Source organism: Plecotus auritus (genome assembly GCF_963455305.1).
Source record: "Plecotus auritus genome assembly, chromosome: 10".
In the NCBI taxonomy this organism is placed as follows: Eukaryota; Metazoa; Chordata; class Mammalia; order Chiroptera; family Vespertilionidae; genus Plecotus; species Plecotus auritus.
Window position 1 is genome coordinate 9,804,707 of NC_137785.1, and position 15,498 is coordinate 9,820,204.

Below are 15,498 nucleotides of genomic sequence, written 5' to 3' on the forward strand. Positions count from 1 at the left end.
CAGCCTTCTCCTTATTCGTGATTCACAGGGAACTTTGAAAGACTTTCTGGAGGCCCAGAGGAGTTGAGCCTCACAGACCTCTCTACTCATCTGGCCTGAACCTGAATGCTTAACCTTCTAGACTGGAATTTTCTGGGGATCTACATTGCATACAATCCCTTATCTACCCCCTAGGCTAGACTTCCTAGTCTCAGCCCCTATTTCCCCTTTCTTCCTCCCATCTCCACTCTCCCCTTGGGCCCTGCCCCTTCCCAGCTCCATCTGTGATCAATTTCTCCCTTCATCACTTACTGCCTGGATGCTGTGGAGCAAATCCCTTTCCCTCTCTTTGCTCTTTCCTACTCTGGAAAATAGGGATGCTCACTGAACCTGTGTCATATTGTCGTTGCTGCAGGGATGAATGCCCCAATGTTTGCAGTATTCCTAGCTCAGTGTGCAGTCAAGCATTACCCATTCAATAAACAGACACCTTTCTAGAGTTTCTTCTTACCAACCCCAAGTGGACAATGCTTGAGCATTCATCTAAGGCAAAGATTGCTGTGACGTCTTTTGGATAACAACATCCAACGCTGCCTGACTCTACAAAGAACAGTTGGGACATGTTGTCCACCTGGTGAATATCATGGCTTAGTGAGTTATCGGTCCTTAGTGTTTTTGTGTTCTTTTTCATTGGAGTTGGTTGAGGTTACTGGAGGAAAGGGGTCATTTCCCCCTAAACAATAACCCTGGATCTTGGTCTTTCATCTGGTCACTTGAGGTGATGAGGAATTTGCAGGCCTGGTTATGGGTGATGTGTACCCTGTCCTCCACTGCTGTTCTCTCGATTATTTCTTTTTTTCCATCTGGGAAAGCGAGCTTGTGGAATGCCTGACTCCCTATGAGCTCCCAGCAAGTGCCAGTGGTATCTGAAACAGCTCTTTGTGCTCTCTTATCTGCAGACCACCCTCACCTCCCATTCCACTCCCTGGCCCAATCTGCTACTTGCCCTGGTCACCACCAGCCCCACCAGAATCTGGCCCACAGATGTCTGATCCAGATTGGTTATTTGATATCCTGCACCCTCGTGTTCTCTTTCCTCGTGCTCCCAGAGCCCTCAGCTTCCTCAAACACCCCAGTGTCACTTCTCTCCACCACTCACCCAGACCTTTGGGTGGCACCACCATCTGCAGCATTGGTGGCTCTCAGGGACAGGAGAAGCCCAGGGCCTTTACTGCAGCCAGCTCCGACCTCAGAACTGTGTGATCCAGAAGGGATGAGAGGATGAGTAACTGAAAGAAGATGTGGGGATACAGGGAACAGAAAGTATTCTTTTTAAAAAAATATATTTTTATTGACTTTTAGAGAAAGAGGAAGGGAAAGGGATAGAGAGAAACACCGATGAGAGAAAAACATCATCAATCCACTGCCACTTGCATATCCTCTACTAGGGGTTGAGCCCACAAGCAGGCATGTACCCTGACCGGGAATTGAACCCTGACATCTTGGTTCCTGGGTCAGTGTTCAACCACTGAGCCATACTGGCTGGGCCAGAAAGTATTCTTAGCAAGCCAGAAGTTTCTGTCTCTTTGGTCATCCTGAAGGCCAGTCTACCCTGAGAAGCAGGAATTACATGGGAAATGCTCAAGAACATCTAGGGACAGGGCAGGCCACACCAATCCCCTGTGAAACCCCCATGCCAGGTCTCCTTTCTTCACTCTCCCCTAGTTTTTTAATCCCAGCCCCAGCCCCCTTGGAGGGACTCTTACCAGATCCTTTGGGTTCCCTCTAAAAGCTAATGGAGATCCATGGGAGGCTCATGTACCATAGAGGGACAGGATCAGGTCTGTATGTTCCAAATATCCCACTGGGGCCCAGGTGAGAGTCAGCCTGTAGGGGAAGCGACTTCTTAGGTAGCTAGGGAAGAGACTGGTGTGGTGGTATGGAATTAATGACACTCTGGAGATGGTGCATGGGCTGTGAGGGATGGAGAGGAGGGGGCAGATTTAGTAGACCTTTGGAAGAAGAAAAACGATAGGAAAAGTTCCAAACTTCCTTGCTATGCAAATAAGGTTCTCTACAATTTGGCTCCACCCATGCCTCATCTCCCTCTGTGCCTTTTCCAACATTCCCCATGCCTTTTTAAAATTTCACTGCTGATTATTCAATTTTTAAGAATGTTCATAGCTGGCTGTAAACACATTCATTAAAAGTTAAATTATATAAACCTATGGGTAAGCAAATTATATTAAGAACAAAGGTAATAATTACTCAAAACCAATTACTTCTAATTTTTCTAATACATTTTACTGTTATCTGTGTTCTTGAGGTTGCATACATTTATTATATCTGTATGATGGAAATACTATATAATGCTCTTTCTAACTCTACATCATGGTTAGTAGCTAGAAATGGACTATGGGGAGAGTATTTACACAGTGGAAACGGGCAATACTGTAATTCAGGGCTACCCCTACCCTTTGGAAATCTGGCTATTAAATATTTACCAGCACAGCACCACTAATATTTCCCACTCAAAGAAAGTCATTCACCTTGGAATTGCCACAGCTTTTAGTCAGTTGAGAGCTATTCATTGGCACCACCCAAGTGGCAAGAGGATCTGGCTGACTCTCAGGTGGTTCCAGAGTCGGTCCTAAGGGCAGAGAGGCCACCTGCTTCTGAATACGATGACTACCTCCTCATATTCCCTTGCTAGAATGTTCCTCTATAAACCATTTTCATTTTATTATGGAACTCCTCTGGGCATTGCCTTCCTTATTAGCGTATTTATTCAACACTAGAGACCCGATGAACGAAATTTGTGCAACGGGCTCGGCCCTTGCAGCTGTGGTGGCTTGCCTCAGCCCTTGCAGCCTGGCTTTGTCTGGAAGGTCATTCGGAAGGACATCTGGAAGGCTGTTTGGCTGTCCGGTCTAATTAGCATATTACACTTTTATTATTATAGACTATAGGCCTGGTGCACAAATTCGTGCACGGGTGGGGTTCGGCCAGTCCTGCCTCAGATTGGGGTGGGGGGGCACCGATCAGGGATGGGCCAATTGGGGGCGGTGCCAGCTGGGGGGAGGGGCTGTGAGCAGTTAGCCAGCCGGCCCCACCCCCTGGCTGAACTCCCAGCCAAGGAGACAATTTGCCTTTTATTATATAGGATTACCCAAGATGTCATGGGTATTTCAGGTTTCAGTATTCTTTTATGTTTTTCAGTCATAGGGGCAGTTTCAATTAAAGCTCAATAGCCACCCAGTTTTCTCTGTAACGGAAATTTTCTGGCCAAAAATCCCAGTGGTTGCCACTGAGTGGTGCTCATTGGCTTTTGCCATAAGAAGGAACTCCAAGATTTCTTTCTGCTAGTTTTATAAAGAGAGGCTAGTAATATTAACAGATATAGACTATGTGTCTCCCAACATCCAAATAAGCCAACCAAACACTGAGCTTCTAACATGTTTTTTCCCCTCAGTCAGATATCCTATATTTTTCAAATTATAACCTGCGTGGCCTTGGGAAATCTTATTGGTTCTCATTTACCATGTCCTGTTTTATAGTGCTAGGTTAGGAAATGTGTCCCAGTCAGACACAGTATCTATTTACATTCAGGTAAACGAGCAGACACAATGACTTCACATAATATCTGTTCAATCTCTCACCCTAATCCCACCAATGCCTGCATTCCCATGTCATCCCAATCTAACTATAACTCCCACTGGGACTCACCAACAGATTTTAGAATCGTGGGGCTCCCACCTTAAGAAGTCCCAGGAATATCTCTTCTCATGACCACTTTACACTAATGTGCATATAGTTTTGAGCCCCCAGTGGGGGGGTGGGCCAAGGAACCCAGGCCCTCTCATCAATCTGTATCTTGATTAGATTATATGAGACTACCACCTCATGCAATTTGATTTTTAGAGAAGGAAAAATGTTGCCCTAGCCGGTTTGGCTCAATGGATAGAGCCTGCAGACTGAAGGGTCCCAGGTTCGATTCCAGCCAAGGGCACATGCCCGGGTTGTGGGCTCGATCCCCAGTAGGGGGCGTGCAGGAGGCAGCCGATCAATGATTCTCTCTCATCATTGATGTTTCTATCTCTCTATCCCTCTCCCTTCCTCTCTGAAATCAATAAAGAAATACATTTAAAAAACAAAGAAAAATGTCATTTTTTTTCACATTGTTACATCACTTCTTAAATTTGGCTTTTTAAATTCCCTCCAAATGAGGGTAAATAGAGCAGACTGGACTAGGGGCCTTGATGCTGGGGTTTCTGCTGGCCTACCCAAACTCTGAGAGTGCTGCATTGAGAACTTTGTTTTGACTCCATCAATGTTCACTTCATTCATCCCATTTCTTAATGACTATTTATAAAAATTTCCTTCCTGTTGACTTTTTTTTTTAATTAGTAAGGAAGTTCTTTTTTTTTTTTTTTACTTTATTTTTATTGTTGAAACCCCTTCATCTTTTTTCATTCTCTTATGAGTTGCTCTAATTTCCTTTGCTATCTATTGTTTCAACATAACATTTTCCTTGAGTAGCAGCCCTGAGGCCAGCAGCTGTAGCTCAAACTGGACAGAACCTGGGACTGGCCCAGTATCAGGATCCACCCCAATCCTTTTCTTTCCTTTCCTTTTAGCTATCTTCTATAATAATAAAAGCATAATATGCTAATTAGACTGGATGTCCTTCTGTAAGAAGCCAGGCCTACGAGGGAAGCCTGGGTCCCAGATGCCTGCCTGCGGCCGGAGGGAAACCCAGGTCCTGGGTGCCAGAAGGAAGCCAGTGCCAGCAGCCAGGGGAAGGAAGACCTACTCTTTTTTTTTTTAATATATTTTATTGATTTTTTACAGAGAGGAAGGGAGAGGGATAGAGAGTTAGAAACATCGATGAGAGAGGAACATCGATCAGCTGCCTCCTGCACACCTCCTACTGGGGATGTGCCCGCAGCCAAGGTACATGCCCTTGACCGGAATCAAACCTGGGACCCTTCAGTCCGCAGGCCGACGCTCTATCCACTGAGCCAAACCGGTTTCGGCGGAAGACCTACTCTTGCATGAAGTTCGTTCATCGGGCCTCTAGTCATATATAAAATTAACCAGGGATTGTGTATTTAGCTCCTTTCCTGTTATTCTGCATTTCCTCATGCTTCTTGGGGATTGGATCCATAATTTTATAGAAACTATTGGTAGCTTTCACCTCCTGTTATTGATTGCAGAACAGTTGTATTCCCATGCCTGTGGGTGGCCTCGGGACCATTCAGGAATCAAAGGTTCAGTATCCCCTGACCTCACATCCTTCCTCTTCCCTAACCATGTTTCAGTGAGCCAGGTTTGTTCTCCAGAATCTCACTTCTGATGCCAACTACAAAGTTAGGGAACAGCCCAACAAGATGCCCTCACTTTAGACCCCAGCTGCAGATTCCAGGGGTCTCTCCAACCACCCTCATTTCTGATACTGACTTCAAGCTTTAAAGCCTCCAAGGCTATGTTTAGGTTCAATAATTCACTAAAAGTACCCACAGAATTCACCAAAAGCTGTTATACTTGTGGTCGCTGTTTATTACAACCAAAGAATATGGATTAGAATCTGTTAAGGGAGCCCTAGCTGGTTTGGCTCAGTGGATACAGTGTTGACCTGTGGACTGAAGGGTCCTGGGTTCCATTCCAGTCGAGGGCATGTACCTCCCTAGCCCAGGCCCTGGTCAGGGTGTGTGCTGGAGGCAACCAATCGATATTTCTCTCACATCGATATTTCTCTCTGTCTTTCCCTGTCTAAAAATCAAGGGAAAAATATCCTCGGGTGAGGATTAAAAAAAAAAAAAAAAATCTGCCAAGGGAAGCACAGAGGGCGGGGTCCAGGAAAGCTCTAACCTGAGAGCTTCCAGATGTCCTCTCCCTATGGAGTCATGGAGAGTGCCACTCAAACATCCAGGGAATGATGTGTGATGATGTGTGCAGAGAAGGACAACCAGAGCAGCTCACCCAAGCCTCACGTCCAGAGTTTCTATCAGCCCTCCGTCTCGTGGGCACGGCTGATGGCCCCCGTGGCTGATCCTAGTCTCCAGCTCCTTTTGAAATTGAGCTGATGGCAGGTGATCCAAAGACCCCAGTTTAAATCACATTGGGAAACCATCTGGTGTGGCCAGCCCCTGCCCTTACTCACATTTTTAGACTATTCAGTGTGATGCAAGGCCCACAGGCAAACAGATACTCCTATCAGGCATGATATTCTAAGGATTTAGAAATGACCTCCCAGGAGCCAAGGGCAAAGGCCAGACCTCTCTTCAGGCTTAGGGTAAAGTCCTTACTACACAGAATGATAAATGGCAAAATCAAGGTAGCAGTTCACTCTAGGTTTGAGTGGGAGATGTATTTGGGGTGGCAGGTACATACATGCTCTTGTTGCACCGTTTTTACACCTTTCCGTATGTCTGAAATATTTCATAATATTTAATGAAAACATAATCAATGGTCATTTATGTTAAAGCTTCATATATATGTATTATACATAAATATATGCACTCATACATATTTATATATTCATATATAATACATTCATAAATATGCACATACATAAGTGAATATAACAAAGGTACAGAAAAATCATAATAAACCGGCACCAGTACTTACCTATGGAGAGAGCAGAGATGATGGAAAAGGTGAAGCAGGATTTTCAGTTTTTATTCTATACACTTGGTACTGTTTGACACATTAGTTTGCATTTATGTGTTATGAGTGAACAAATTATTTTCATAAAGATGGATTAGTGAAAGAAAACAAAGGATTACATAATTAGGTTATAATAAAAGTATTTTAAATTAATAATCATTTGTTGTTTACTATATGCCTGTCAATTTCACACTCCTCCCAAGAACCTGAGAGATAGACTATACAGAAAGACAACAGCCAGACCAAGTATGACCTTCAAGCCTCAGCTATAAGACTTACATGACTCTGATCCAACTTTGCAGCAACCAGTCCAAGAAGCCAAAGCAGAGAGCAATTGGCTCATAACAGCCAGAACTTGGTCAATGAGTATCAGGTTCCCTATTTTTTACCTGTTTCTAGCTCAGAACAACCAAAGTCAAATATGCTCCCCCATCAATCACATGAGGTGCCCCACTTGTAATTAGCTAACCTCCAGCTTCCCCGTGAGCACAGTCTCCAGTCAAGCACTATCTGAAATTCCTTCTCTTTTTTTCCCTCTTCACTATAAGGATTCCCCACTGCTCTGCCTGCCTTTGAGTCTTTGTCAAATGCAAGTGATGGGGGCTGACCCTCTTGCCATAGCAAGCTCTGAATGAATAGCCTGTGTGTTCTCATTTGGGAGGTCTTTGTCTGTTTCCTCAAACCCTGTGGAATTAAGTCTTGTAATTTTCTTTTTATAGAGGAGGACGCTGAAGCGCAGAGAAGTAAGTGATTTTCCTGGGGTCACTGAGCAAAACTAGGTGACGATGGATTTAAAACTCAAGTTCTTTCTCCAACCCAGATTTCAAGAGAGTAGACATTTTATAATCTACCCAATCCTCTGGCCAATGGGCAATCTAGTAAAAGTAGAAATTAGTATTAAACGTTTAAACACACTCATCTCAGAAAAAAAAAATCAATCATCTAAAATTTCAGAAACATGCCTCTAAATTGAATAAAATGATGTCCAGGAAGAAATGAAGACCCAAAACTTTGGAGTCCTCTTTTGACTAGTCTTTTTTCTCCCGTGTCCCACAGCCAGCCAGTCTGTCAGAAAATCCTGTTGGCGCTGCTCTCACAACCTCCCCACTTCTAATCACCTCCACGGCCACCACCCTGGCCCAATGGCTGCAATAACCTTCTCACTGGCCTTGCTGCTTTACTGGAGTCCCCTGCAGTCTACTCCCCACATAGCAGTCACAGGGCTTCTATCAATCCTAAAAATGCCCTCCCCTTCTCTGCTCAGAACGCTCTGTGCTCTCTCTCATCTCATCAGAGGAAATGCCAAAGTTCCACACAATGTGGCCCTTTCCCTTTTCCTCTCTGATCTCAGCTCCTGCCACTCTGCAGAGAGGCTCTCTTCTTCAAAGAGTGGTTTGTTCCCTGTAATGAGTCTCTCTCAAGAGGCACATTTCTTTTTTATCCACTCATCCACTGATGGGCACTTTGGGCTGTTTCCAGATCTTGGCTATTGTAAATAATGCTGCAATGAACATAGGATTGCATATCTTTTGAATTAGTGTTGTGGGTTTCTTAGGCTATATTCCCTGAAGTGGGATCGCTGGGTCAAAAGGCAGTTCCAGTTTTAATTTTTTGAGGTAACGCCACACTGTTTTCCACAGTGGCTGCACCAACCCTGTGGTACATTTATACGTGGAACGCTACTAGGCCATCAAAATAAGGAACTTTTACCTTTTGTGACAGCAGGGATGGACCTGGAGATTATTATGCTAAGTGAAATGAGCCAGTCAGAGAAAGACAAAAACCACATGCTCTCACTAATATGTGGAATCTAATGAACAAAATAAACTGACGAACAAAATAGAAACAGAGGCATAGATACATGGAACAGACTGACAGCTGTCAGAGTTGAGGGGAGTTGGGGGACTGGATGAAAGAAGGTGAAGGGATTAACCCATAGACACAGACAACAGTTGGTGGTAGCCAGAAGGAGAGGAGGGGTGGGGAGTAGGTTGGGGTGGGCAAATGGGAGGAATGGGGATGGAAGGAGACTTTACTTGGGGCCATGGGTGCATGATGCAGTGTGCAGATGATGTTTTATTGAGTTGTACACTTGAAACCTGGATGGTTTGCAAACCAATGTCACCCCAATAAATTCATTTTTTTAAAAAAGCACATTCCTTTGTGATGTTCCTCTTTCTTTTATTTCTTCAGTCAAACAACATTTTTGAGCTCCTCCTATATGACAGATGGCAGTAAACAAGAATGATTCTTCCTTGTCCTCATTCTAATATGGAAGATAGACAATAAGCAGGTTGACAATGAAAACAATTTGGTAGCTGTAAGTACTATGAAGAAAAATAACAGGATAATAGGATAGCTATGGGATGTTATGCGATGGGGTAACAGTTTAGGTAGGGTGGGTCAGAAAAGGCCTCTTTAAGGAGTGACATTTCAGCAGAAACCTAGAGGGAGTAAAACCATGGCAAACTGGGGGAGGAAAATGGCAGGCAGAGGGCACAGCAATTGTAAAGCTTGAGGAGTTCCTCATGCTCAAGAGAAAACATGTCCTGGAATTAGATAATAGCGATGGTTGTACATCTTCGTGAATATCCTGAAAACTCCCTAATCCTGCACTTAAAAAGGGTGAGTGTTATGGTATGTCAATTACATCTCAATTTTTAAAGTTGATTATAAAATTGTAGGTAAAACAACTCTCAGTTCAAACTTTTCTTTCATCAGTGATATTCATTGGACATACACTATGTTGCATGCTCAATAGTCAGAGTGACTGAGTCACAGTGATTTTCTCACAGGGCTCAAAGTTTGGTGGGGGAGACAGACATAATAACTGTCTAAACTTAAATCATCTTTGATTCTTCTCTTTCCCTCACCTCTCTATCTAATTCACCAACTAATCTCAGTTTAACTCCAAATACAAGTAGTCTCAAATCTCCACTCTGAGCCAAGCCATCATCACCTTTATCCAGCTGCCTGAAGCAGCCTCCCAAATGGTCTCTGTGCTTCCACTCTTGCCTTCTACATGATCCACGTTTCACACAGGAGTCATAATGAATGTACCCCCCTCTCCCAAAAACCTGGTATCCATGAACATTCATTCTTTTTGTTTGTTTGTTTTTGTTAATCTTCACCCCAGGATATTTTCCCCGCTGATTTTTAGAGAGAGTGAGAGGGAGGGGGAGACTCAGAGACAGAGAAACATCAATGAGAGAGAGAGAGAGAGAGAGAGAGAGAGAGAGAGAGAGAGAGAGAGAGAGAGAGATATCAATTGGTTGCCTCCCGTATGTGCCCCAACCAGGGCTGGGGATCGAGCATGCAACCAAGGTATGTGCCCTTGACCGGAATTGAATTCGGGACCCTTCAGTCCACAGGCCAATGCTCAGTCCACTGAGCCAAACCAGCTAGGGCAAACATTCACTCTTAATCTCTCCTAACCCTCATCCCCACCCCCTTGTGTTAGGCAACCACTAATCTATTTTTATGTATCTATGTATTTGCCTATTCTGGGTGTTTTATACAAATAAAATGATACAGTATGTGGTCTTTTGTGTCTGGCTTCTTTCACTTAGCATAATGTTTTCAAGGTTCATTCATGTTGTATCAGTGCTTCTATTGTTATGGTTGAAAAATATTTCATGTATGGGTAGATATACCATTATTTGCTGATCCATTCATCAACTGACAGACATTTGGATTGTTTCTACTCTTTGGCTATTATGAATCAATTATAATACCAGCTGCTACAACTGGTAACCACTTTGCAGTTAACATCTCATGAGAAAATATCGTTGTCATTTACAACTCTAGAGACTTGGAAATTTTATGTCACTGAAACCTCTCAATAACCCTATGAGACAGATTTCATTATTATGACTTCACAGAAGAGAGAACAGACCCAGAAGTACATGACTGACCCAAACATTTGCAGCCATTAGGTTGACAGATTTCAGACTCAACCCCTGACTCCAAAGGCGGTGTCCTTTCCATGACACAAATTTTCCTTAAAAACTGCTGTGTAAGCATGGTCAAGTCCATTCTCTTCTCCGAATCCAAATCCTCATGAATAAAATATGGGAATAAATCAGTTAGCCCTCACAGGATTGGTAAAATATGTAGGGAAAGAGCTATAAACCACACAGCAATGTGAGTTAAAGACATTTTTAGCTATGACCTGTTAAGACACACAGTATACTCAGGATAGGGTTCTAGATTCTTCCTGGAAGTGAACCAGAAGTCAGAAGGCCTCATCTCTGTCTCTCACATCTGGGAGATGCTAGGTAAGTCACTTCCCTCACTGTTGGTCTGCTTCAGAGACTGCAAACTGGTGGTACCCAAGTTGGACCTGACCCATATATGTCTTGTTTGGTCTACTAAATCCTTAAATTTTAAAATCAACTTTTTTTTTTTTTTGGTGGGGTAACATGTAAAAATCAGGATATTTCACAAAATAATTCAAATGTTTAGCTTCTCCTTTTCTTAAAGGAAAATTTCAACCTCCTTGTTTTGTGATAGTAAGCAAGATGTTTCACCTCTCCTTAGGCCTAAGTTTCCTCATATTTAAAATATGGATTATGCCCTGGCAAGTGTAGTTCAGTGCTTAGAGCATTGGCCCTCACACCGAAGGGTCTTGGATTTGATTCCCGGTCAAGGGCATGTGCCTGGCTTGCAGGTTCGATTCCTGGCCCAGTAGGGCACGTGTGGGAGGCAACCAATCCCTCACATCGAGTTTCTCTCCCCGCCCCCCCCCCCCTCCTTCCTTTCCACTCTCTCTAAAAATCAATGGAAAAATGTCCTTGGGTGAGATATTTTTTTCTGTATTTCTGCATGTTTCACAGGATCCCTCAGTGGACTCCACCCCGACCCTTAACCTCCACATGTCAAAACAGATTTCCTGTCGCTTTCTCATATAAAGAAGATACTGCCCAGAATGCCAGGTAATGAAACACCTCTCCTTCACATGCACCATTCGCTCCCTTTTTGCACCGCCAATCTCTTTCTTTCCCCTTCTCTGATTTAAAGCTGCATGCTGCTTGGTGGTTCTGTTTGTTCATTAAATTCTACACCAAGCAAAATAGGGACTCATAGATAGAGAGCAGACAGACAACTCTGGTGGAGGGGGAGAATAGGGAGGGGGTGGAGGCATTGAGCAAAAAAGAGAATTCATGGACAAAACAGTGTGGTGATGGCGGGGTGGGGGAGGTGGGAGAGGACATAGAAGGGGTAAATAGTGATGGAATAAATAAAAATAAATAAAACTGCTTGTTGGATGTAGGAATGAGCCCTCTCTGAGTCCTGGCCTCAGCTTTGCCAGTAAATCACTGCATAAGCCGGTCAAATATCCCTCTCCTCCCCCCCTTAGTTTCCTTATCTGTACGAATGGGTTTTCTTGGGCTCTAATGATCAGCCCAGCTCTTAGCTTCTGATTTCTTCTTGCGCTTCCCTCGAAGGCTTTAGAAATACATGAGACAACGCCCCATGCGCCCTCTTTTTTTTTTCTCCCCCATATACATTTCCCTTTGCCCATCGCTACTCCCCTAACTTTACCTCCATCTCCCGTTCCAGGGCCTCCAGGGAATTCTTTGTCCTCAGCACACACACTTCCGTCTGTATTTTTATTTCCTTGGCAGAGGGCAAGTGACACTAAGGCTCTCCAGACTTGCGAAGGGAAGGGCAGGGCTGCCTTTGGGATAACGGGCCTGCTTAGGCTGACAGGAAGGTTGATTTTGATTTTCTAGGGAAACCAGGGTCTAACCGTGGAACTGATGGACCGGATCGCGCAGGTGAGATAACGGTGTGACTGACGACTGAATGCCTCTTAGGGGGGTTAATTTTTAACAGCCTGATTTAAAGGGAGTCTAGGCCCCGCCAGCGTGGCTCAGTGGTTGAGCATCAACCTATGAACCAGAAGGTCGCAATTCAATTTCCGGTCAGGGCACATGCCCCCTACCCGATACCCAGTGTGGGGCGTGCAGGAGGCAGTGGATCAATGATTTTCTCTCATTATTAATGTTTCTATCTCTCTCTCCCTAGCTCTCTGAACTCAATAAAAACATATTTAAAAATAAATAAAGCAAGTCTAATGAACCGATGCACAGGGCAGGCTATGGAGGGAATGGATTATCCCATTAACTGGTTCGCAAGGGGTTGACTCAGCACTAACCTGATCATTAACCGCCGACGGTTTGGCTGCCCTTCAGCTGGACCCGGTGGCCGGCTTGGTGGCCGGCTGGCAACACAGAGACAGGCTCCTGGGGGACTGACTAGCCGACTCTCAGGGAGCCTCCCCGTCGAACTGACCCAGAACTGCTCTTGGTCCGAGCGGGAGGCTCGAGGGGGCCTCTGAGGCCAGAGAGCTGCCCTGGCTGCCCCCACTCACGCTGACTGACAGACTGCCCGACTGACAGACAAGTCCTGCTTTCATGGGAGTCCTGTTTGGTCAGTCCCAACGCATGTCCCACATTCAACGATGGTCAGGACAGCCAACAGGCCAGGCATGGCCTCGTGAGGCCAGGCGTCACGGAAGCCTGCGTAATGGCGCTCAGCGGTCTCTCTCTGGGTCCTCCCGGCATGCCTTGCGCGGGGAGCGTCCACCCGGCAGCCAATCAGCGGCTGCACGTGCTATTACTCTGCAGCCAATCAGCGGCTGCATGCTCTATTACCCTGCAGCCAATCAATGAGGCAGGTGAAGATTTGCATTCATGGACACACGCCTGTGGCTTGGGAGTAATAGCACGTGCAGCCGTTGATTGGCTGCCGGATGACTGCTCCCCGCCCAAGGCATGCTGGGAGGACCCAGAGAGACTTCCGAGTGCCATTATGCAGGCTTCCCCGAAACCGGCCTCACCAGGCCAATCAGCGGCTGCATGCTCTATTACCTTGCAGCCAATCAACGAGGCAGATGAAGATTTGCATTCACGAGCACAGCCTCGTTAGAGCTGATGACAGCGACCAGCGCCAATCAGGAGCTGATAGTGAATGTCCCTCCCCCTTTGTGTGTGTGGGGTGAGTGGGGAGATGGGGAGCCCTAGTGCGAATCCGTATTTCTGAGCAGCACAAACAGGAATTTAGGCGTCAGTTTGCTTCTCTGAGAGGCCTTTCTTGACCCTGCTAAGGAAAGCCCTGTTCCTCTCCCACTGTGATCGCTTCATTGCTCTTCATTAACTCTGCTTTATTTTTCTCACACTGTACTCATGAAACGCGTTCTTATCCATTAAACATTGTTCAAAACACTTTATTGCTACTAAGTTATATTTTTGCTTATGGCCTGACTACCCCACTAGAATGTAAGCTCATTGTGGACAGAGGTGTTTTGTTTTGTTTTCACTGCTGTTTCCTCCACGCCTGGAACACTGAGGGTGATTCATATTCGTCAATAAGTATTTATTTCATCATGAACAGGCCTGAGGAGGCAAGGGCTCAGAGTTTCATGTTAGGCGTATGTTTAGCATTGTCTGATATTGCCAAAGAATTTTTCAAAGTGGATGAACCGGTATACACGTCCACCTAATGAACTCTTATAACATTGAACTCTTATAACTCAACTCGAGGCCCAGTGCATGAAATTTGTGCATGGGTAGGGTCCCCAGGCCTGGCCAGTGATCAGGGCCTATCTGTGGGGTGACCCGTGGGGCGATGAGGGGTGGGGGGGTGGTGGCGCTCGCACCCGCCTTGTCTGGCCTGGGGCCTGTGGGCTGGGGGCAGCTCCTGTGTTGGACATCTGCCCCCTGGTGGTCAGTGCGCATCATAGCAACCGGTCATTCTGCCTGTCATTTCCCCGGTCTATTTGCATATTAGGCTTTTATTATATAGGATAATGCTCAGGAATGTAGGAGAGTACTAGGTGGTTCACATCCTTGCCAACATGTGATTAGCCAATTTAATATATATATATATATATATATATATATATATATATATATATATATTTGATTTTCAGAGAGGAAGGGAGAGGGAGAGAGAGATAGAAACACTAATGATGAGAGATAATCACTGATGGGCTGCCTCCTGCAGGGCCCCTACTGGGGATCCAGCCCACAACCGGGCATGTGCCCTGACTGGGAATTGAATCTCCTGATTCATAGGTCAAAGCTCAACCACTGAGTCATGCCTGCGGGCAGCCAATTTTTAATTTTAGCTATTCTGGTGTTTGTATAGTGGTATTTTATTGTGGTTTTAATTTGCATTTCCCTGGTGGGGTAATGTATTTTCATATTGTTATTAACCATTTAGAAATACTTTTTTTGGTGAAGTGCCCATGTAGACTCTTTACCTGTTAAAATAAGATATAGTTGATGGCTGGCTTAAAAAAAAAAACAAAAAAACTTTTGAAGAAGTTATTTATATATCCTGGATATTCTTTGTTATATTTTTTTAAAACAAATATCTTCTCCAAATTTTTGCTTGTCTTTCACTCTCTTAATGGTGTTTATGATTAAGAGAAGTCCTTTATTTAAGTGAAATTCAATTTATCTTTTATTTTTTTTTATTGGTCTGATTCCGAGGATTCGTCTAGCTCAGACTTAAATTTTTTTATGGTAGTGATATTTGTGTTTTGTTTAAGAATTCTTAGACTCCCCTAAGGTGGTAAAATATCCTCTTTGTTTTCTGGAAGCTTTATTGTTGTACCATTCATGTTTAAGTCTATGATACATCCCAAGCGAATGTGTGGGTGTAATGTGAAGTGTGGGTCCAGTTTAATTCTTTACGAATAGATATATAATGGCTTATTAAAAAGACAATTATTTCTCCCTTAATTGCAGGATCACCTTATTCATCAATCAAGTCTCTATCTGTGTGGATCTATATTTAATTACTGTTTGCATTCCAATGACTGATTATCTATGCTTACGC